Consider the following 24,965-nt stretch of genomic DNA (forward strand, 5'->3'; position numbering starts at 1 on the left):
GAAGAGGTGGAGGAGGAGAAGGAGAAGAAGCAACAGCATGGGAGGTGGAGAAAGATCACCTGTAATCTCCACCTAGAGATGATCACTGTAATGTTTTAGTGTATAGATTATCCTCGTGGCAATTCCTCTACACACATGCAAAAACAGACACATACACTCTTGATAGACAGATAGAGGAAGAAAGATTGAGATAGATAACATTTTTATAAAATTGCAATCACTCTGTGATGGTTAATATTGAGTGTCAACTTGATTGAATTTAAGGATGCAAAGTAGGCCGGGCGCAGTGGCTCATGCCTGTAATCCCAGCACTTTAGGAGGCCGAGGCCGGCAGATCACAAGGTCAGGAGATCAAGATCATCCTGGCTAACATGGTGAAACTCCATCTCTACTAAAAATACAAAAAAATTAGCTGGGCCTGGTGGCGGGCGCCTGTAGTCCCAGCTACTTGGGAGGCTGAGGCAGGAGAATGGCATGAACCCGGGAGGTGGAGTTTGCAGTGAGCCGAGATCGTGCCACTGCACTCCAGCCTGGGTGACACAGCGAGACTCCATGTAAAAAAAGAAAAGGATGCAAAGTATTGTTCCTGGATATGTCTGTGAGGGTGTTGCCAAAGGAGATTAACATTTGAGTCAGTGGATTGGGAGAGGCAGACCCACCCTCAACCTGGAAATCTGGGTGGGCACCATCTAATCAGCTGCCAACATGAAATCAGTCATGGAAAGAGCAGAGTTGCTGAGTCTTCTGGCCTCCATCTTTCTCCCATGCTGGATGCTTCCTGCCTTCAAACATCAGCAGTGTCCAATCAGCACTTGGACATACACCAGTGATTTACCAGGGGCTCTTGGGCATTTGGCCACAGACTGAAGGCTGCATTGTTGGTTTTCCTACTTTTGAGGTTTTGGGGCTCGCACTGGCTTACTTGCTCCTCAGCTTGCAGGTTACCTGTTGCAGGACTTCATCTTGTGATCATATGAGTCAATTCTCCTAATAAACACCCTTTCATATATACATCTATCCTATTAGTTCTGTCCCTTTAGAGAACCCTGACTAATACACACTCTAAACATACTTTCTAATGTGCTTGTTTTGTTAAACTTAATAATATATGATAAAGATATTTTTGTGCCAAAAAATAGAAAAATTTAGAATCATTATTAATATGCATACAGTGTTATGTTTAGAATAATTTATTTTGGGGCCAGGCGTGGTGGCTCACACCTGCAATCCCAGCACTTTGGGAGGCTGAGGCAGGTGGATCACTTGAGGCCAGGAGTTCAAGACCAGCCTGGGCAACGTGGTGAAACCCTGTCTCTACTAAAAATACAAAAGTTAGCTAGGAGTGGTAGTGCACACCTGTAATCCCAGCTACTCAGGAGGCTGAGGCACACAAATTGCTTGAAGTCAAGAGACAGAGGTTGCAGTGAGCCAAGATCATGCCACTGCACTCCAGCCTGGACCACAGAGTGAGACTCTGTCTCAAAAAAATTAAAATAAATTAAAATAAAAAGTAGGATTAATTTATTTTTATTTAGCAACTATGCCCTTTTAAATTAAAACTTATGTTATCTTTTAATTAAAATAGTGTTTGTTTCCTTAAATGCATATTCATACAGTTTATATTCATTGTAAAAATTACAAGTGGAAGCCCTCTTTTATCTCTCCTGATACCCAAGTATGCCCCTCCTTCCTGCCTTCTGTGGTTTCACTCTCCTCTTCAGAGAACTGCTTTTCACAGCTGGGAGTGTATCCTCCCCTATCTTTTTCTACATTTGTGTGTATGTGTTTGTGTGTGTGTGTGTAGTTGTAGGTTTTCATTATACTTGCTATCAACAAATCAGTCGCTGAATTTAAATATATTCTCCATGATTTAGAAACATTCAGTGCTCAGAGAAAATATTTACACAGCTTTAGTTGAAGAGTAAAATAAATCATACATAGTTCACAGTTTATTTATCTTGAATTATGCATAGAATTAGGTTAAATCTAGAAAATCAGTCACCTCAAATCCTTTTTGGTAGTGAATGGATATGGGTGAATGGAACATAAATCATAAGCAAAACATACTCAGGAAATCACTTAAGAGTCAATATAGAACATTTTACCAATGCAGTTAATTTGACCTCACAAACTTTTAAATAAGTTTATTATACATCCACATTTATATCCTGAGTAGATGTCTTCCTAATCGAAGCCTTAGAATTGGTATTGTTTGTATAAATCAATAAAGTATCTATTACATTTTCACGTTTTTCCTAGTAATAATATCTCATGAAAGGACTCTGAGTTCTGTAATAATACAGTACAATCAAGCTAAAAAAATAATATTTTGGTCCCATAGAAATATGTTTCTTTGGAAGGGGAAGTATTATATAGCTAAGATAACAATGATCTACTTGGTATCAATTTATACATTCCTCTTATAGTTCAAAAAGCACTGGCCTATATTTTCCAATCTGTGGTATAGATCTGAATTAGTAAAATTGTGATGTACACTTTAGAATTTGTTATTACGCTTGTGAACATGTTCATGCAATAATAGAAGGAAATGCTTAAATAGCTAAAGCTGTACGTGGATAATCTAGTACTGATCCCTTCTCTTTCAATAGATTCATTTACATGCAGTCTTATGTAATGGGATGTTAAGTGGGACATTTCCTATTGCCTTGGAATTGGTGACTTGAGTCCAAAGCTGAGAACAGGAAGAATCAAGAAGCCCACATTTAAAAAAGATCCTTAATAACTGGGCTAGATGCCATCCAGAACTATTGAGAGGTTAGCTCTGCTATCATTATCCACCACCCATTTCCTATCTCCTTTGAATCTGTATGAGAAGACAGAAAGTGGGTGGGGAACGAGGGAATCACTGGAGTTAGAAGTCAGGCCTTGTAGTATTTTTGTACTAAGTCAACCTAGCTAAGTTAGAACTGTGTTTTCCAGAATTTTCTTCTCTGTATGGTCAGGGATGGGGTTGGCCACAGTGACATTTGCATGAGAATTGGAAAGCGGAAGTGAAGCAGCAGACATATTTACTCTCAGAAGGTCAGAGGCTGTAGCAGCTCAAGCATGTTGAGTTGATTTTACATAACTCAACAATCCAGCTCACAGCTCTTCTAACTCTCATCATATTTCCTCCTTCAATTAACTCCTGGGTCAGATGTATGTTTAGCATCTTGACACAGTGCACCTGCATCTACAAGGCTACCCATCTTTGAAGCTGGAGATTCAGAAGTGTGAGGCTGATGCAGGTTCCAGCTCAACCGTGCTCTCTTCCACTTTATGTACATCTTTCCTTTCTGATGCTCTGACCTGCTGAGGTTAGGCCCAGCACCAGATATGTAGAAGCAACAGCTGTATTATATACATGAAGATGGGACACAAGAGAATCATTTAGAGATTGAGGGTTCCCCAGTGAAAGTGGGAGACAAGAATCTCCCTACCCCAACTACATATTCTTTTTATTTCTTTTTTTTATTTCTTTTTAAAACATATTATCAATATTTTGATTGACAAACTATAATTCTATACATTTATATGATACAGTGTGATGTTTTTGGTAAACGTATACAATGTAGCATGATTAAATCAAACTAATTAACATTTCTATCACCATACTTACGTATCATTTCTTATGGTGAGACATTCGAAATAGTCTCTGTTATTTTGAAATATATAATACATAGCTATTGACTATAATCACTCTACTGCGCAGTAGATCTCAAAAGCTATTCCTTCTGTCTATCTGAAACTTTGTACCCTTTGGACAACAACTTTTCCTCCCTCTCTACAGCCTCTCTCCCCAGCCTCTGGTAACCATTATTCTCCTCTCTACTTCTATAAATTCAACTTTATCAGATTCCACATACAAGTGAGATCATGCAGTACTTGTCCTTTTGTGCCTTGCTTATTTCACTTACCATAATATTTGCCAAATTAATCCATGGTGTTGCAAGTGACAGAGTTTTTCCTCTTTTTAAGGCTAAATAGTATTCCATTGTGTGTGTGTGTGTATATATATATATATATATATCTATCTATCTATCTCACATTTTTCTTTATCCATTCATCTGTTCCATATCTTGGACTGTCGTGAATAATGCTGCAGTAATCGTGGGAGTGCAGACATCCCTTCAACATACTGATCTCATTTCCTCTGGGTATATACCCAGAAGTGGGGTTACTGGGTCATACAGTAGTTCTATTTTTAGCTTTTGAGGACTATCTACACTGCTTTTCACAATGGCTGTACTTAAATTCCCACCAACAGCACGTAAGAATTCCCTTTTCTCTGCATCTACTCCAACACTTGTTATCTTTCTTTTTTTCCCCTGCTGAGACAGGGTCTTGCTCTGTCACCCAGGCTGGCATGCAGTGGCATGATCATAGCTCACTGCAGCCTTGACCTCCCAGAATCTAGAGATCTTCTGGCTTCAGCCTTCTGAGTAGCTGAGACTATAGGCATGCACCACCACACCCTGCTAATTTTTAAATTTTTTATAGAGACAGAGTCTCACTTTGTTACTGAGGCTGGTCTCAACTCCTGAGCTCAAGTGATTCTCCCACCTCTGCCTCCCAAAGTGCTAGGATAACAGGCATGAACCACTGTGCCCAGCCATCTTTTATCTTTTTGATAAACACCATTTGAACAGATTTGAGGTGATATTTTCTTGTGGTTTTAATTTGCAATTCCCTTATGATTAGCGATACTGAGCATTTTTTCATCTACCTATTGGCCATTTGAATGTTTTCTTTTGAAAATTTTCTATTCTGCTCCTTTGCCCATTTTTCAATCAGGTTATTTTCTTACTACACAGTTGTTTGATTTCCTTATATATTTTGGATATTAACCTTTTGTCAGACACATGGTATTCAACTGTTTTCTTATGGTATTCAACTATTTTCTTCCGTTCTGTGAGTTGTCTGTTCATTTTGTTAATTGTTTCCTTTACTGTGCAAAAGCTTTTTAGTTTGATGCCATCTCGTTTGTCAATTTCTGCGTTGTTGCCTGTGCTTTTGAAGTCTTATCAAAATATCATTGCCCAGACCAATGTCATGAAGCATTTCCCTCATGTTTTCTTCCAGTAGTTTCATAGCTTCAGGTCCTATATTTAAGTTTTTAATCTATCTTAAGTTGATTTTTGTGTATAGTGTAGACTATAAGGCTCTAATTTTACTCTGATGAATGTATGTATTTGGTTTTTCCAACACTATTTATTGAAGAGACCATCCTTTCTCCATTTTGTGTCCTTGGAAACTTTTTGTCAAAAATTAGTTGACTATAATTGCCTGGGTTTTTATCTTATTTTTTTTTAAGTCCTGTTTCATTGGTAGATGTGCCTGCTTTTATGCCACTACCATGCAGGCTTCATTACAATCACATTATAATATGTTTGAAATCTGAGAGTGTAATGCCTTCAGCTTTGTTCTTTTTGCTTAACACTGTTTTGGCTATTCAGAGTCTTTTGCGGTTTCAAATGGATTTAGAATTGTTTTTTCCATTTCTGTGAAAAATGGCATTGGAATTTTAATGGAAATTATATTAAACTTATAGACCACTTTGGATAGTATGAACATATTCACAATAATAATTTTTCTAATCCGTGAGTATGGGCTATCTATCCATTTATTTGTGGTTTTTTTTTTTCAGGTTCTGTCATCAGTGATTATAGTTTTCAACATACAAGTCTTTTACCACTTTGGTTAAATTTACACCTAAGTATTTAATTTTTTGTTGCTATCGTAAATGGAAATGAAGTATAAAGAATAAATGTATGATTTATTGTTTCTTTCCTTTTTGAGTAGTTCATTATTGGTATGTAAAAATGCTCTTGATTTTGTATCCTACAACTTTACTGAATTTGTTTACTGAATTTGTTTCCAATAGTTTTATGGGGGGATCTTTGGATCTTTTATATATAAGATCATGTCATCATCCAATAGAGACAATTTTACTTCTTTCTTTTCTATGATGTTGCCTTTTATTGTTTCTCTTGTTTAATTCCTCTGGCTAGGACTTTCTGTACTATGTTGAAAAGAAGTGGTGAGAGTGGATGATATGGTTTGACTGCGTCCCCACCCACATTTCATTTTGAATTCCCACATGTTGCGGGAGGGACCCAGTGGGAGGTAATTGAATCATAGGGGCAGGTCTTTCCTGCGCTGTTCTCATGATGGTGAATAAGACTCACGAGATCTGATGGTTTAAAAAGGGGAGTTTCCCTGCACAAGCTCTTGTCTCTTGTCTGCTGCCACGTGAGATGTATCTTTCACCTTCTGCCTTGATTGTGAGGCCTCCCCAGCCACCTGGAACTGTAAATCCAGTAAACCTCTTTCTTTTGTAAATTGCCCAGTCTCGGGTATGTCTTTATCAGCAGCATGAAAATGGACTAATACAGTGGGTATCTCTGCCTTGTCCCTAATCTTAGAGGAAAACCTTTCAACTTTTCACCACTGAGAATGATGTTAGCCATAGGTTTGTCACATATGGCTTTTATTGTTTATGTTGAGTAAATTCCCTCTATACCTAATCTGTTAAAAGTTTTTATCATGAGAAGGTGTTGACTTTTGTCAGTTTTTATGCACCTATTGAGGTGATCATATGATTTTTATCCTTCATTTTGTTAATATGGTATATCACATTTGCTGGTTTGCATATGTTGAGCCATCTTTGAATTCCAGGGATAAATCCCTCTTGATCATAGTAAATAATTCTTTTGATGTGTTCTTAAATTCTCTTGCTGTTTTTGATATTCTTTTTCTTTGATTTTTCAGTAATTTGTTTATGATGTGTCTTGGTAAAATTCTTTTTAGGTTAAATTTGATTGGTGACCTCTGAGCTTCCTGTACCTAAATGTTATTATCTTTCCTCAAATTGGGAAATTTTCAGCCATTATTTCCTTAAATATGCTTTCTAGGCCCTTTTCTCTCTCCTTCAGGAATTCCTATAACACAAATGTTAGTTTGCTTGATGGTGTCCCATAATTCCTGTACGCTTATTTGTTCTTTTTCATTCTTCTTTATCTTTCTCTTTCTAAGGGATAATTTCAAGTGTCCTGTGTTCGAATACCCTCATCTTTTCTTCTCCTAGATCAAGTCTGCTGTTGAAAATGTCTTTTGAGACACTTCTCAAAAGAAGACATTTATGCAGCCAAAAGACACATGAAAAAATGCTCATCATCACTGGCCATCAGAGAAATGCAAATCAAAACCACAGTGAGATACCATCTCACACCAGTTAGAATGGTGATCATTAAAAAATCAGGAAACAACAGATGCTGGAGAGGATGTGGAGAAATGGGAACACTTTTACACTGTTGGTGGGACTGTAAACTAGTCCAACCATTGTGGAAGACAGTGTGGCAATTTCTCAAGGATCTAGAACTAGAAATACCATTTGACCCAGCCATCCCATTACTGGATATATACCCAAAGGATTATAAATCATGCTGCTATAAAGACACATGCACACGTATGTTTATTGTGGCACTATTCAAAATAGCAAAGACCTGGAACCAACCCAAATGTCCAACAATGATAGACTGGATTAAGAAAATGTGGCACATATACACTATGGAATACCATGCAGCCATAAAAAATGATGAGTTCATGTCCTTTGTAGGGACATGGATGAAGCTGGAAACCATCATTCTCAGCAAACTATCACAAGGACAAAAAACCAAACACCACATGTTCTCACTCATAGGTGGGAATTGAACAATGAGAACACTTGGGCACAGGAAGGGGAACATCACACACCAGGGCTTGTCATAGGGTGGGGGGAGGGGGGAGGGATAGCGTTAGGAGATATACCTAATGTAAATGACGAGCTAATGGGTGCAGCACACCAACATGGCACATGTATACATATGTAACAAACCTGCATGTTGTGCACATGTACCCTAGAACTTAAAGTATAATTAAAAAAAAGAAAATGTCTATTCAATTTTTCAGTTCAGTTTTTGTATTTATCTCTATAATTTATTTTTTTATTGATGTAGTGTCTAACTTCTCATTTTGTTCATGAATTGTTTTCCAAATTTTACTTAATTTTGTATCCATATTTTTTTATGGTTCCCTGAACTTCTTCAAGAGGATTATTCTGAATTATTTGTCAGCCATTTTATAGATCTTCATTTCTTCTGCATCCATTAGCAGAGCTTTATTAGTTTCTTTTGGTGGCGCAATAATTCCCTAATTTTTCATATTGTTTGTATTCTTACACTGATGCTTGCTTATTTGAGGAGAAGGCCACCTCTCCTGGCTTTTGCAGGTGTTCTTTGGTGGTGAAACACCTTTATTATTTAGTCTAGCCTGGGATTGTGGATGAGTTGGCTGGTGGCAGACAGAGCCAGGCCAAGACAGAGTGAGTCCAAAGACACCTCTGTAGACAGCCAGCGAGACACCTCATCCTCTCCCTTGTTCCCCTCCCAGCTCCTCTTCCTAAAGGATACAGAGACCCACAAGTGGATAGGGGTGGGGAGAGGACATAGCCCAGAGTCAGGCTTAAGAGAGGGAAGAGGGGCCAGGCGCAGTGGCTTAAGCCTGTAATCTCAGCACTTTGGGAGGCTGAGGTGGGTGGATCACTTGAGGTCAGGAGTTCAAGACCAGCCTGGCCAATGTGGCAAAACCCCGTCTCATTAAAAATAGAAAAATTACCTGGGCATGGTGGTGCGCACCTGTAGTCCCAGCTACTCGGGGGACTGAGGCAGGAGAATCGCTTGAACCCAGGAGGTGGGTATTGCAGTGAACCGAGATCATGCCACTTCACTCCAGCCTGGGCAACAGAGTGAGGCTCTGTCAAAAAAAAAAAAAAAAGAGAGAGGAGTAAGAAGAATTAAAAGAGAAGCCCACTTGCCCTCACCTGTGCAAGTCTCTTAAAATACACATCAAGCTTGTGCTGCAGAAGAGGACAGGAGATTTATAATAGTTTTGGGATTAGACTTTAAAACTGTGCTGAACTAATTCTATTTTAAATAACTAAATTTAACAGAAACTAATGGAATATGCCCAAAGGGACTTCTGATGTAACTGTTGAGAAGAGTGATTAGTGAAACATAAAATAGTTTCATGTTGAAATCTCCATTGCATTCAGATTTTTCAATAAAGTAGTTACTTTATATACTCATAAATGGATTTATAAACACCTATATGGATTTATGTATATGAATTTATATACATATATATTCACACATATATACACCATTTATATAAAGGTAACTGATTTGGAGAGCCTAAGAACCTAGATTAGACTTAGAAAACATGGGGCGCATATGTCACACAAAATACCCCACCCCCTTCCCTTGCCAAGGCAGACACTACCAGTTAATCAATGCACCTTTTCACCCTAAAGTAGGACTCAGGTGCAGAATCCTTTTCAACCCAGCATTACCAGCAGCCACTTCCAAGAGATCACTGTTGGCACAGAAGATGAAACCTATTACATCTCTTTTCAAGATTCTAGAACAGAGCACTGCAGCAGGGAGTCTGATTTTCAACAGTCAAAATTGATCTTGTGAAAACTGTTTTTTATTTGCTCAGAGCCCATTTATTCTTACTGTGGGCATAATTCTAGTAAACTTTATCAGCTGTCATCTGATTTACCAGTCCTTAGCAGGATACAGTCAGCTAATTAAGAGTTGGGATTTTACTAGAGAAAGCGACACCCACAGTAGAAAGCAAGGATGTTTACACAAACAGTGATGTAGTAAAAATAATTTCTACTTACTGAGCACTCACTTTTATTATAGGTCCTTGATATGTATTTTCTTTTATACTAACAGTAATGCTTTTATGAAGGCAAGCACTGTGTACCCATTTTATAAATAAAAAAAGTTAGGCTTGCAAAACTTAAGCAACTTACACAGGAACACACAGTTGGGAGTCAATTCCAGATCTTTGTAGTACCAAGGCATACACGATTTTTCTTGATGCTATATAGACTGCCCCTAAAATTTCAGACTTTAGATTTCAAAGAGCATGGTAGTCTGGTGTCATGTAATGGAGAGACAGAGAATTCCCTAGGCCTTGATGAGGTCTAAAGTCATGAATTTTGAACAGAATATTTTTATTTTCATTTTTTAATTTTTGTGGGTACATAGTAGTTTTATATATTTATGGGGTATATGAGATATTTTGATACAGGCATGCAATGCTTAATAATCACAGCCAGGTAAATGGCTATTCATCCCCTCAAGCATTTATCCTTTTCTGTGTTACAAACATCCAATTATACTCTTAGTTATTTAAAAATGTACAATAAATTATTTTTGACTGTAGTCATCTTGTTGTGCTATCAAATACTAGATCTTATTCATTCTATCTAGTTATATTTTGTACCCATTAACCATCCCCCCTCCCCTCACCCACTACCCTTCATGTTTCTGATGAATACTCTGAGCAATTAATATACATTTAATTGCATATTAAATTAGTATTTAATAACATGAATATGGAAATATAGAAAGTAGATAAATTTAGAATACATTTTTATTTGCTTAATTTTTAAATTTAATTACATATTAATATATAAATATGAAAAGTAGGTATATATAAAATATATTCTTGATTAATTAACATACTATGTGTATATATTGTATTCTACTATGTATATCATGTAGTTTCTTATTAAGCCAGATAAATTGGGTATTTTAATATGTGACTATGTTTGTGTGTACATAAGCATATATATGTGGTATGACAGAATATATATACAAATTTCCTAAAAGGAGGTACTGATATGCTGGCTATCAGCTGACCCTATGCCCTACCCTCACTTTGGGTTATTTTCATATGACAAATAAACTTGTTTCTTTTCTGTCTTTTTTTTTTTTAATGGAGTAGGGAATGGGATCTCGGAGTTCTTGATTATTTTTGACTATTCATGATTTTCCCATTTCCATGCTCTCTTTAGCACCTGGTTAAATCACTGGCCTTTGGTTTCAGCATAATTTCATGTTCTGCAAACAATGTAAAATTATTTTTCTCCATTTACATCTAATAGAACTTCCTGGGAGAACCCTCCCTTGATGCACTTAAGAAATACCTTCTCCCACCCCACCCCACCTCATCCTTTAGAACCTTCCCTTTGGTTTGGCAGTATAATGAACTAGGTAAAAAATGAAATTTTAGAGTCTCAGAAACTTGAGTTCAAGTCTTTGCTCAGCAATGTAGTAACTTTGTGATCTTAAGCAAGATACTTAATTTTATTGTGTATTTCCTCATCTGTAAAATGGGTACAATATCAGCGTCTATTCCTTAGGCCACTGTGAAGATTAAACAAGCTAACATATGTAAAGTCCTCAGCACAATATTAGACACAGAGTAAGCCCTCAAAATTTGTTTTTTTAATTATTTTGATTCCTTAAACACTTTTAGGATTGCCAGGAGGTTAGTCATCTTTGCCCCAGTCTTGCTATGGGATAATTTCCCAAGTCCAACAATTTGTTCAAATGAAAGAGGGCTTTCCAATTTGCTTGACTTTGTGATTAATTATGGATAAAGTGAATGGTAATTATTAATTAATTTTTGAGGTGATTATCAGGTGCATGTAGATTACAATTAAAGACACTTTTCTCTAGACACCCTCCTTTCTATGAATTTGATGTTAAGTTTTAATGCCCATATTTGGACATAGCATAACTATTTCGCTGACAACCAGTAACAAAGGTATGGTTTAGGAAATTATTTCATTGTGATAACCAATAGACTGGAGCAATAAAGAGAAAATCTCTTATTTAGTGTCAGATACTTCAAGGATAAAGAAAACAGATGCTTCTTTTTTTTCAAAAAAAGTGATATTGTTTTCAAGTTTTCCTCATTCAGAAATCTCCTCTTTACATCAACTCAGGTTCAATTATGAAATCCCAAAGGAAGAAAAAAAAAAATCATCATCTTCACAGCACATTGTTGGGCATGCTTCATAAAAGCAGTGCCTACTTTGTTTTGTTATAATCCTTCATTCTTTGAATTTAATGAGACAAGATATATCATATTGCCATGAACACATATACAAAACCAAATCAATTTCCTCAAGGAAAAAATCCCTTGTAAAACTCCAGCTCAACAAATTTAAATATATTAATGACTTTTACTACATCTGTATATGGTGAAATCCACTAATAGAGATCATCCCATTGTTCAATAAAACAAAATGAGAGTCTTTAGGCAAGTAGTCTCATACACAAATTTATGGCAGCCTACATTCTGTTATTAACTGTATGGATTCATGATAAGATAGTTAGGACTATACTTTTTCCTCTTAAAGAGTGTCACAATGTCACTTCTCTTTCCCCACTCTTCCCACTGCAGGTGCTCAGCTGCTGTTTTATGCCCAGCTTCCCTGGAAAAGCCTGACCAACAGAGTGGTCATAGGCCCAGCTGAACACCGGTCAACAAAAATGTCCTGCCCATGTCTGGTGTTAGACCAATGGAAGGAAACCTCCAAAGGTAGGAGGCTAAATATTTGGGAAGCAAAAGTTATGAAGCAAATGGCGATTGCATGAGTGCAGCCCATGCTCCCTTATCATCTATTAGGTGCTTGTTAGCTGGTACTCATTAGAAGGGGTCTGTGTCTATACCTTTTTTATACATAGTCAGTATTCTGTATGTGAAAGAATATCAAGGTTGAGAAAATCTCTCTCAGGGCAAAGAAAAGAAAATTACCCAGAATCCTAGCACTCTAGCCCAACTAATTACATATATGTAAGGTTTTTTCCCCAGATTTTTCTATACACATAGACATATACATATATGCAGTTGTAATCATTATGGTCACACAAGTTTTTATCCTGTTTTTTTTTTCATTAAACATCCCACATTCAGGCAGTCTTCATAATCATCATTTAAATGATAATACTAAGCATTGGCAAGCTACTTCTTGCCAGTCAAATCTGGTCCACTACCTGTTTTTATAAATAAAGTTTTATTGGAATACAGCTACATCCATTCATTTTTGTATTGCCCATGGCTGCTTTCATGCTATTAACAGCAGAGCTAGTAGTTGTGACAGAAACCCTATGACCCACAAGCATAACGTATTTACTGCCTGGCCCTTTAAATGCCAACCCCTGACATTCATTCTATCAAGTGGAATCTATAATTTATTTAACCATACCCCGTTTTTGAACATTTGGGGGGTTTTCTCTTGTCTTCTTACTAATACCTCAAGGAATACGAGGGTTCATACTTTAAAAAAAAGGATTTCCTGAGTCTAAATTCCCCAAAGTAGGACTACTGTACCAAAATGTAGGAACATTTTGATAGCTTGAAATTTCTAAATCAAATCTCATAAGACGAAGTAGTTTCTCCTACAGTGGTGCATTTCTCTCTGACAATAGCATGCTCACCATATCCACAGAGAAAACAAGAGTGGATTTTGGCTGACTTGTGGATATGTGGCTATGTGGCTAATTGCTGGATTAGAGTCTTACAAGCATCATTTTGCCTGTGGTCATGGGCATAGTTTTGTATGATAAGTGTGTTATGTGTTCAAGTGTTTGGTTAGTTGCCATATATTATCTGCAGTGACCATTCTTTATACATTTTGGGGGAATCCTCTCATATAGATTTGTTACACAAAATCCTTCCCTTACCACCATATCTAATTCAACAAACAAAATGAATGCCAAATAGGCAGGCAGAACCAGATTTCTCATTTATGGGGCCTAGTACAGGCCCCCTTTTCAAAAGTTATTAAGAATTTCAGGATGCTGACAACAGACCATTAAACCAAGCACAGAGCCATCTAAACACGGGGCCATTTGTGAATGTATTGGTTGTACATCCGTAGAGTCAGCCCTACAGGTAGGTGGAGGATGTGTGTGGAGGCTACAGCTAAGAAAAACCCTGTTATGTGCAATACAGCCAGCCCTGCTGTTGTGCCCTCCTGAAACCACCAGACATGGGCAGTGGGCAAGGAGGGAGGAAAAATCCAGAAGTGTTTGGCTGTTCTATATATGGAAGAAGACAAACCAGAAACTTCTGTGACCTCCTTGGTGACAGTCACTGTGAGTGCACCAGTCTGGAGTTTCCATCATTTACCTGTCCCATCTGTGGTTAAGAGAGTGAGCTCTCAACTATGATTGCCTGAGTTCAAGTCCTAACTCTGTGATGTACCAGCAGTGGGACACTGAAGTATGTTATCTTCAGTTTACTCATCTACAAAATGGGTCTAATAAGGGTACCTGAGTTTGTTTTAACAGTAAGTGCAGTGACACTCCTTTTGTGCTTATGCCTGATTATACCCTGAGTAGATTTTCCTGGTGTTATGCTATTATCTTTTCAAAAGGGTACCAAACTAATAATTGTTACTGAAAAAAAAAAAAAAGGTTTGTAGCTTGCAGTAAGCCTTTTGGTAGAATAAAGTGCTAATCATTTTTCTAACATGGCAGCCTTTTGTGCATTGCTCAGAGACACCTTTCAACTACTGGTACATCAGTGCTGGCTGAACAGCCTACGTAGACACAGAGTTGGGGTGAAATGGTAGTGCTATTGGTATTACTATTACTCTTCCGATGTTGAAATCTTGTGGTGACAAGCAGAATGCTTGTCTCTGCACCAGAGGTGGTGGTACTAAAACAATCCTTGTGGATTCATCAGCATTTACCTAAGTATGTTCCACTAAAGCAGGGCTTTAGTCCTCAGCCCTGAGGACTGCCTCAAACTTTTGAAAATCAAAAGAATTCTATCAATAAATAAATTTTAGAAATGCTGTATTAAACTCACATAAACAGTATTCTTACCTTTAGTATTCTTATGTGGACTTACATATTTTTCATGAAGTACATTTTTCTGGGAATATATCACAGAACTGATGTTTCAAGAAACACATTTTGGGAGATAGCACTCTACTAAATATTTTAGTGCTGGATCGAAGTAGGTGTTGCTTTGTGAAGCTTTTTTTCTTTGGGAGAGGCAACCTTTAACCAGAGGCATCCTAAATAAAAGACATGTCTGTATAATGCCCAAATCCATGTAACAAATCTTAAAGACTCGGTAGGAAGATGCTTAGCAACCTCTTTGGTGATGTGGCAAGCAGGCCTCAAAGTTGGCGGATGACATGGAATAGAGATGAATATCCACCAAACTCAGCCATTGCCAGTGGAGGGTGGACTGAGATGCCTTTTTTCACAGTGGTTCTATTTTTGATTCCCATGTGATTTACCCAAAAAAGGCAGGGCCTTGACACCTTGGGGACAGTTATGCTTATTCTCAGCTCAGCAGATTGGGCGAGAATGATTTAAGCAGCAAAGGAAAATTAATTGGTTGCCTTGGCTTCTTCCCCTTCCTGCTAGGCTTAACCCCCTTCCAGATTTCTTCCGCAGGACAGTTCCCTTCTCTCCATGCAGACCTGAGCCAAAACAGAGTGCCAGGAGGGTGAGAGGGTGCGTTGTGAGGCATGCAGAGCACTCTCCGCAGGTAAACCTGCAGCTTTGCAGGAAGGTGGGTGCACACTCCCTCCTATCCTCAGCCCACTCATTGCTGGATCTAAGAGGACAGGATGTCTGGTGCAGCAGGGACAATGCAGGCTCTGCCATCAGAAACGAAGTGCTGATCCTCCAGGCTTTAACTTTCTCCTTTGTGGCCCACAAAATGCAACTGCCACCTTTGCATTTGATTGTTTATTTTTAAAGTGAGGGTGGGCCCGTTAGAGCAATGGATGGGGAGAGAAAGGGCCTCAAAACGTGATCTTTGCTCTTGGATACCAAGATAATATTCATCTTACTATCCATTAGGGTCAGATGACCCTTCTAAGCTTAAAAAGCAATAATTCCAAGTTATGCTTCCTGCCTCCTTCCGTCCTCCACACCCTCTCATACATAACTTTTCTGTCTCAACAGTGATCCTGTTTTTCCCATGAAAGTTTTCTTTGTGTATAGAGGAGGAACAGTCTCACATTTTACTGTTAACTTAGTCTCTAGGGCATGTATATTTCCTGTCTTTATGCTTAAGGCAAAACTGGGGTCCATTCTTTAGTTCAAAATCAGAGCCTTAAAATTATATAACACTGACACATAAGAAACTCCAGTGCAAAAAAATGTGGCAGATATGGAGACTGCGGGAGAAGAGATCCATGTGTCGTGAGTTCCTGATCTTCACTGAGCTCCCACAGCAGTTATTGTTTGTTGCCAGGTGGTCTATTCTCAGGGCCATTTGTGTTCTGATGTTTCTCCCTTGTCCTCCAATGAGACTGGATAAACTTTTTGAAGATAGAGTTTATACCTATACAGTGTTTATCAAGAACTGGCACAAAAGTCTCTGAAACTCCAGTTGAAGGTATGTTTTCACCCTCTGATGATTATAGGGCAGTCTGGATCCAACCTGCCTAGGTCAAATTCTGTCTCTGCTACTAACTAGCTGCATACTAGCTACTTGGGCAAGATTCCTCCAATTCCTTATCCATAAAATAGGGAGCTGTTATGAGCAAAGTCCATGTAATATGCTTAGCACAGTTCCTGGCACCTAATGGTACTTCAAAAGGTGAAATAATAATGTTCATTAAGTGCCAACCATTTCCATACATACTAGTTTAAAATCTTTTAAAGTAGGAATTGTTACCTCCATTTTACAGCTAGAAAAATAGTAAATCAGAGAAATGTGGTTTTTTAGTTGCAGATCGATCACAAAGTGAGCAGCAGTACAGGTCTGTGTAACCCCAAAGACTGAGGCTCCGGCACAGGTCTGTGTAACCCCAAAGACTGCAGTCGCTGAACCTCTCCACACTGTCTTGAACATTCAGGCCATTAAGACCCTGAACTGGGGAACTCCTAGTCTAGCTCTTTAGTCACTTGGCAAAATTGCCACCAGTGACCCGGATGAAGAGGTTGAAAACAGGCCCCTTCTAGACTTTGATTCTCAGCCATGGGTGTTGACTGCTTTGTGCCTCCTGGGTCCCCCTGATGAAACTCTGTGACTCTGGCTCAGGATGACTGTAAGGCAGGACACAGGAGGTCAGCCCTGTAATTCCATAACTGCTTACTCACTGACTGCTTAGTGAGAAACCATGATGACAGCTGGGATCCTTTCCGTGATGAGTAATTACCCTGTCACACAAATCTATTTAGACCACATCCTTCTGGGGTACAACCACCAGTTGATTTAAAATGCAAACCTTTTGTAGCTCATTGGCATGAGGATGAAATATAGAGTTTACTCAGACTTTTCTTTGTTGGAGTATTTATTGTAAATCATTAGTTACTATGAGTTGCTACCCATACATCAAGCAATTCCTACCTAGCCCTGAGTGCTGAAAGAATTCTCTGTGCTTTTCTAGAAAATGTACCATTTGTCCAAGAATATAATTACTGTATACTTTTTAAAAATCCCAAGCTCATATATTTGTGTAGAGAAACTCAGGCCCAAGGACACCCAATTAACTGGGAACACTCAATGTGGTTTTCAATACAGGAACCACAAGTCTTCGGGGATGTTAATGAACATGGATAATAAATGCCTCACCTACTACTCAGGCTTCCAGCCAGAGAGGGGAAGGAGTGACAGGCAAAGCCGTGGCTCCCTGCTCCAAGTCTTGCACTAAACACTTTATATAGGTCTTTAATTCTCCCAATAGCCCCAGTGGGTAGGCATTAGCATCTTCATTTTACAGATGAACAAATTGGGGATCCCCATCTTACACCATGAAGCAGTGGAACCAAAACTCATACTGAAAATAATTGACTTTCCCAAGTCTCTCTGCTATATCACCACACACAAAGAGACTTGCAGCCCCAGCTAGCTTATTTCTGGCTTCTGCTGGTCTGAGTCTTCTGTGGGTGGCTTTAGAACAAATAGGATGGCTGAGGTCCCCCATCATCAGGGCTGCCGTTGAACATGAAGGAGGAAAGCTGCTATGTATAGCAAGCATTTTTATCTTGCCACCAACAAAGATCAAGCACACAAAATCTGAATCCCCCCAGGGGTGGGAGAAGGAGTGAGTTTCTATTTCTCCCAGACCATTCTGTCCAGAGCACACAGCAATATGGGCAGACAATTAGTATGAACGGATTTGAGCAAAACAGCAAATCTGATTGATGCTGAAAGCACACCCATGTGGGAGCACACAAAGGGATGGAGAAGAGGGGTGGTCATAGGAAGCGGGGCCTGCTTAAAAATTCTAATCCTCATAAGCTTCTGAGGAAGCTGCTCTTTTCACTGGGCAGGTTTTTAATATTTATTGCTGGGGGCTGTTTTAATCCTAATGAAAATAGCATGTCCCTAGGAAAAGAAATGCTGGAGCTACAATGAATGAATGTGGCTCTGGCATTTAAAATGTCTCACAAGGCTCACAGAGGGTAGAGGTGACCCGGAAGTGAATCATTGACAGGCTTCAGGAAGTACTGCTGCCAGAAGGAAGTTGAGCTGAAAACAGGGTATGTGTGGGCGAGTTCAGGCTGAGTTAACCCCTGAATGGGTCTGAATGGAAGACCCATTTCTGAAGAGGGGCACACTCAGAGTTCATCTGCCAGGGTTTGAATCCTAGCCCTGCCATCTCTAAATCTCAATCTCCCATCTCTAAAATGGAGAAAATGATAATTACAGATTTTGTTGTTTCATTGTGAAGACCAATTGAGACAATGAATGTAAATTACTTACCACAGCTTCCGGCACAGAGTAAGTGCTAAAGTGAGAGATGCATTATTATTAATATAATTTTTATTATTGTATGGCTTATCCTTAATAGTATTGGCTTTTTTCCCAAAAATATAAGGATGCCAGATATGAACTAAGAGATAGTAACTAGGAGGGCCTATTGGAAAGAGCCAGAGAAAATTAATGCTGAATCTTCTATTGATAAAATTCTGATTCAAACTGAGAAGGAAATAAGAGCTTCTCTTTTGCAGTGAGGGACACAGGCAAATTAACTATTTATCCAAATACAGTTTCATTGGCAAATAAAATGTGTTGCCTGAGTCCAACCATGTCATCAAGTAGGATCTCAACAGAGCTGAATCTGTGTGTAATTCTGAAGACTGGAGTTTCTCTTGCTCACTCCTAGCTTCTGTTGTATGCCTGTTTTTTCATCAGTGGAATCATTTCTAACCACTCAGTAAATTCTCTCTGTTTACCTCTCCCCGTCTATAATAGTGGATCTGTGACTGGGGTTTCCCTTTCTGTTGTTGGGTGAGTCTGACACTTGCTGAGAGTGTGCTGAATGATCCTGACCACCTCCTCTGATCTTCTTGGGCTCACAAATGGGGACCTCAGTTCCTCACTCAAAGGAATAGCTTAAGAATGTAAAAGGTATCATGGCCTAAACTAATATGGTACGTCCACTTCCATATGAAAGTCAAAATCAAAGTTGTATCAAACTGTAAAGTAAACTTACTTTTTGAGGTGACATAAAGCTTAAATGGGTACTGGAATTATCTTTATTCTAATTTCTCTCTTTCTCTTTCTTTCTGTGCCCCTGCTTTGCTGGTTCCCTAAACTCACACCTAGTCTGATTATTGCAAATCTAGCACCAAGACCAGATTCCAAAAATTATTAAGAAGAAACAGTAAAATTGTGATGACTAAGTTCTAAATCTTCTTGTCTTGAGGAAAATGCTCTGTGCTCTCTCTCGTGATTATTCTCAAGAAGCATGCCTAGTTGAAGAGCTCGGCAAATTGTTTGCTTTTTTTGCCTTTTTTTTTCACCATCTTTTGCCTGCAATAATGGACAGTCTCCCAGCTCGTTGTCTCCCTCTCTTTTGTCTTGTTCTCCTTTACTTCATTCTCCATGCTTTTACCACTGAGAGCTTTCTAAAATTCAAATCTAATAATGTTGCTACTTAGTTTAATACCTTCTAATGGCTCCTTATAACTAGAGCTACAATTCTCAAACCATGGAAACGTACCACTTGGGGTAAGGTGTTACTCGTTATGGAGGGTGTGAAGGCATAGGATAATCATGATGGATCTCCTTTTTTTTTTTTTTTTTTTTTTTTTTTTTTTGAGACGGAGTCTCACTCTTGTCACCCAGGCTGGAGTGGTGCAGTGGCACCATCTCGGCTCACTGCAACCTCCACCTCCCAGGTTCAAGCGATTCTCCTCCCTCAACCTCCTGAGTAGCTGGGATTCCAGGCACCTGCCAGCATGCCTGGCTTAGTTTTGTATTTGTTTAGTAGAGACAGGATTTCACCATGTTGGCCAGGCTGGTCTTGAACTCCTGACCTCAGGTGATCCACACACCTCAGCCTCCCAAAGTGTGGGATTATAGGCATAAGCCACCGCACCTGGCATTGATGGATCTTCTTTAACGCCAAGAGTGATGAATGTGATGTATTCATATATTAACAAATATAAATATGTTACGGAGTGGAACACATAATCGACTCAAATATTTGAGACTAAATATGGTATTTCAGAGGAATTTCACAGGAGTCACTGGCTTCTGACCATGCCCCAGGACTTATGAAAATATTCAATCACTCTCCTAAAACAGAATAGAAAAGTTGGTGAAGCATTACCCTGAACAGTAAAATCAAACTCTTTGATGCAAAGAAAATTCTCTGAAATCTGAAGCCAGCCTTTTCTTCACAGCACCATATTTCTTTCCCAACTTTACCCTATCTGACACCCCATGCTCCTTACATAGTTCATGCATGCACAGTTACAAGCATCTTTGCTAATTTTACTCTTCTAGCTCTATGTCTCTGAAACACCTGTCTTGAAGCATGCATCTTCCTAAAAAGGTTGAAAGTAGTGGTTCTCTTCCAACCTTCCCTTTACTTTACCCAAAGAATCCAGTCTACCTTTCTCCCCAGATAGCCTCTAAGAAGTTAGCTCAGCAGTGTGTATGCGTGTTCATCTCTAAAGAGGAGAGGGGCCTAGGCCAGGCTGCCTTGACTAAGCACATGATGCCTGCCCCATCTGTTGAACATCAGGAAATGGTGAGTGATTGAGGGCTAGATGCTGGGGTGCACTGCCTAGATTTGCATATGGGCTCCCTCACTTATCAACTGGATGATCTTGAACTAACTAGCTAACTGCTCTGTGCCTCAAATTCCTCATGTCTACAGTGAAGATTATAGCAGAATAATAATTCTGTAAAGAAGGTCAAAGAGTTTAAATGTGTTAAATGCTTCAAAGAATGTCTGGTACCTAACTGAACATTAGTTATGATCATTCTTAACCTCTCCTTGCTAGTAGGAGGGAGTTGGCTCAAAATATCTAGTGTTCTTATGAAAAAGACCCTGGTCCTCAGGTATTCTCACATGGCCCCATCGCAGCCTAAGTCCTGTGGCTCATAGGATGAGTGTACTCTGGGAATAAAGTTCAGCTCTTTCTGTTTTTCTTTCCTTCCCCAGAGCCAGGACATTCTAAGGCACCCACACATAACCTCCATGCTCTCTTTACCTCTGTGGCATGTGTGTTATAAAAGAGACTGAAGGATGAACATATTTCTAAAATAGAAGTCATGAGGGAAAAGTTTAATGTTGAATTGATTAATATTTTAATTTTTAAGTTGAGATATGATTTTTAAGTCTAAAAGGTACGTGTGAAAGAAGAAAGAGGAAAAAAGGAGCCAATATTTGTTGCAAGTTTAGGTACCAGATTTCAATCCTCAATCCCTATCATATTCCTACTTAAGGGAAATAATTATCCTTCTATGGAGAAAAAAAAAAAAGGCCTGAGATATTAACTACCACAGGGGTTAAATCCCCTCACCATCCGCCGAATTAAATCACCATGGCATTTCCTCCTACTGAAATTCAATGTCCATGACATTTTAAGGTAAAGGGTGTTGTTTTAGTCATTTTTAATTAGTGATATCTCCATTCTCTGGAAAACAGACTTCTCAGATCCCACCCCCTCACTCTGTATATTGGTACATTGGAAGAGACTTCTCAGTGAAGTATGTCTCTGCAGAGTGTGCAAAGGCTTCAATAGCATAAGCTGGTTCTAGGGCAGACTAAAGGAAGGAGCTCAGGGTGCTGTAGAGAGTTGTTGAGGACCGGTGCATGAAGCCACACTATCTTCAGGGAAGTAGATGGCAGCCCATGTCCAATCCTCACATATGCAGAGGCCCTCAGAGGTCCTTGGGAAGCCACTCTGCTTGCCAACTTGGGCATTCCCTCATAGCATGCCAACTCCTGGCTCTCAATCTGAGAGTGGTAAGTGATGCTTCAACAGAGTCAAGAGCCTGGTCCTCAATTCCTCTTGGGCATGACTTGTTAAACTACTGTGAATGAGCAAACGTGAAAAACATTGCAGCTGCTAGACCCACAGGTGCCCAACACATTGGGACATAAACCAATTGGCAATGTTCTAGTCAGGAATTTGTATGACTCAGAAAGGAGGGTGAGAGCTTGGTCAAGACTCTTGCCCACAGAATTTATTGTGTGCATGGGTAATTACCCTGGTTATTCATGCTAAGGCTGTCTTTCCATAGTTTTTTTATTTTTTTGCCAATGGTCACAGTTTGTTATTGCCTTAAAATTTAGCAATTGGCAGCAGAGGACAGCTGAGATAATGAGACTTTGCAGTGTCTTTCCCTGATGAAGGAGATTGTCATCACTCCCTTTAATGTGTTCTTTTCCACTAGAAGCAGGTGCAGCAGCCTGTTGCAATGGAAACAGCAGCTCACCTGGAGCCAGGCAGATCACCATTCTAATCCCAGCTCTGCCACCTGCCAGCTATGTGAACTTCTGCAATCTACTTGGTCTATCTTTACCTCAGTTTCCTAGTACACACGGCTGCTGTGAAGATTAATTACAAACGAGTAAGATAATGATGGAAGGATGCTCAGCAATAGTGGGGTCTCAATAACTGGGTGTTTCTCCTTCTCTTCCTGTTTTTAGATCTGACTTTTTTCACCATGGGCATTAATGATTGTGTTTTCAATCACTAGCATGAAGTTCAAGGCTCTGTTACTAGTGGTAATGGGAGATTTAATGGTAATATTCTCGAGGGACTAACATTTTCCTGGGAGAGAAGACATAGTTAGGGAATAGAACAGGACCACGAAATGCTCAATTATCTCCTGCACACTCTCAGACCAAGATGGGGTAGAACTCTGTGTGGGCTCTGCTTATCAGGTTTAGCTTCATGGAGGAGGAGATGTGGAATGAAGAATTAATGTGGCACGCTGCCCTGAACATAGTAGCAGGTACTCTATAAATGTTAACCGTGTTGAATGACTGCACATATTTAATGTTCGGAATGAATAACTTTCTAGTTTATGGTGTAAGCTGCTCAGAGGAAAAGTGAGCATCCATAGATGGTTATAAAATAAATTTTAGGAAAGACAAAAATTTTAAATAGCCATGAGCTCATTTTCTTGTGGTTTAGAGGAAAGATTTAACTGCCACATCAATTCTGTGAGTTTATATATTCTATTCTTTGGACAAAAGCTAAAGTTTTTAAAGTGTATTGATTTTTTAAATACAGTAAATAAATACTATTAAAGCTAGCATGTGGATATGCAGTATGTGAACGAAGCTCGGGAAATTCTGCTGGAAGTATTATAATATGATCCATTTCCAGATGCCCTGTGGATGGAAAGAATCATTCTGCCATGTGAGGCTCTGTGATCTTGGGCAACTGCATTCATCTTTCTGTACCTCATCTCCCTCATTTACTAAATAGGGTCAATTATGATGCTACCTTATGGGGTTGAAGGTTAATATCTATAAAGCGTACAGAGCACTTCTCTCTATGGGTTAAGGTTTGAGTAGAATAAGAATGAAAAAAATAAGGCTGACATCAGTTTGTTGGCTACCACTGACTGAGCCATGGTGGCACTAGATGTTTTGGTAGGACTTTGATAGCAAGAGTTAATCTACCCCACACTGATGAAAAATGATAGGTCGACAGATTGTCCTGCGGTTCCCAGGAAGGGATTCCCAGCTCTGACATTCACACCCTTGTGGGTTATTTAAGGTCACAAGTACATTTACTGTATGATCAGAGAAACCACATACTTGTGCAGCTGGGAGCATATTTCTGCCAATGTGCAGAGGACTGATGTGATGCTACAAACAGTGGCATGAGTGATTTTTTCCTATGAGATGAGTAAGTACCCAGTCAACTGAGATGAATTTAATCTGAACCTATGCTCCAGTGAAGTCCAAGATTCCCCAGATTCTTGCAGAAGCACATAAAATAATTAATCAAATCTTATCTCAGATGTTTTTAATCAGTTAATGAACAGTTTATTTCAGTGGTTCCAAAGACTAGCCAATTTGAATGGAATGGTAAATTGTTTGTATATAAAATGATTTGGTTTCACCCAGAGGTAGATATATTTTAGTTGTCATCCACATTGCGTTTTCAACTCATGATGCATAGCCATCAGTTTTAGAATTGTAAAAATATCTTCAATAAGCAACACGTAGCAAGCAAGCAGACATGGTGGAAAATACAGAAATGCTGTCATCAAAGATCTGCTGCTGAAGAAAATAAGCCCCAACCCTCTACCTCTAGGTATTCCTCTTGAGCCTCAGACCTATATGACCAAGCCTATTGGACATCCCCCCGGTATATACAGAGTTGTTCTCTTGGAGATTCTCAATACACAAAGCTTTTAAAGATGTTGACAAGTCCTGTATTAAACAATGCTGTTTAATCCAATCATGTATGATAACATGCCCCTTTTTAAGTGATAACATTAATATTTCTATTTCCTAGAGGACAGAATAAGACATGCTGCCCCAACATAGATGGTTGAAGCATACCATTCACTCATTCAGCAGTCTAAAAACTTGGGTGACTTACTTTACTTCTCCTTTTCCCTCATCCATCCAGTCCCCAAGTCCTGTTGCTTTTACCTGGGAAATGTCTCTAGGGTCTCTGCCCTCCTCTCCATCTCCACTGTCAAGACTCAGTTTAAGTCTTGCTCATGTCTATTTTGAATGTCTGGACTGTTCTCCCTGCTTTCAGTTTCTCTCCTCTATAATCAACCACTGACTTATTTTCCGAAAAATAAATCTCATCATATTGCTTTTTCACTTAAAACCTCTCCTGTCTCCCCATTGCCCATACAATGAG

At 39.0% G+C, this 24,965-nt stretch overlaps 1 long non-coding RNA gene across 6 annotated transcripts in view; it reads right to left on the minus strand.

Moving 5' to 3' along the window:
• Positions 1–24,965, minus strand: part of LOC117981642 (uncharacterized) — a 279,710-nt gene that overhangs the window by 54,452 nt on the left and 200,293 nt on the right. For 5 of the 6 annotated variants that reach the window (XR_008619761.1, XR_010109165.1, XR_008619765.1 and 2 more), the window contains one exon: positions 8,656–8,793. The exons of the other annotated variant lie outside the window; for it this stretch is intronic. This is a non-coding gene — a long non-coding RNA (uncharacterized LOC117981642). The remainder of the gene's footprint in view (positions 1–8,655; positions 8,794–24,965) is intronic. 6 annotated transcript variants of the gene reach the window in all.

This window comes from Pan paniscus, chromosome 11 (assembly GCF_029289425.2).
Source record: "Pan paniscus chromosome 11, NHGRI_mPanPan1-v2.0_pri, whole genome shotgun sequence".
Classification (NCBI taxonomy): domain Eukaryota; kingdom Metazoa; phylum Chordata; class Mammalia; order Primates; family Hominidae; genus Pan; species Pan paniscus.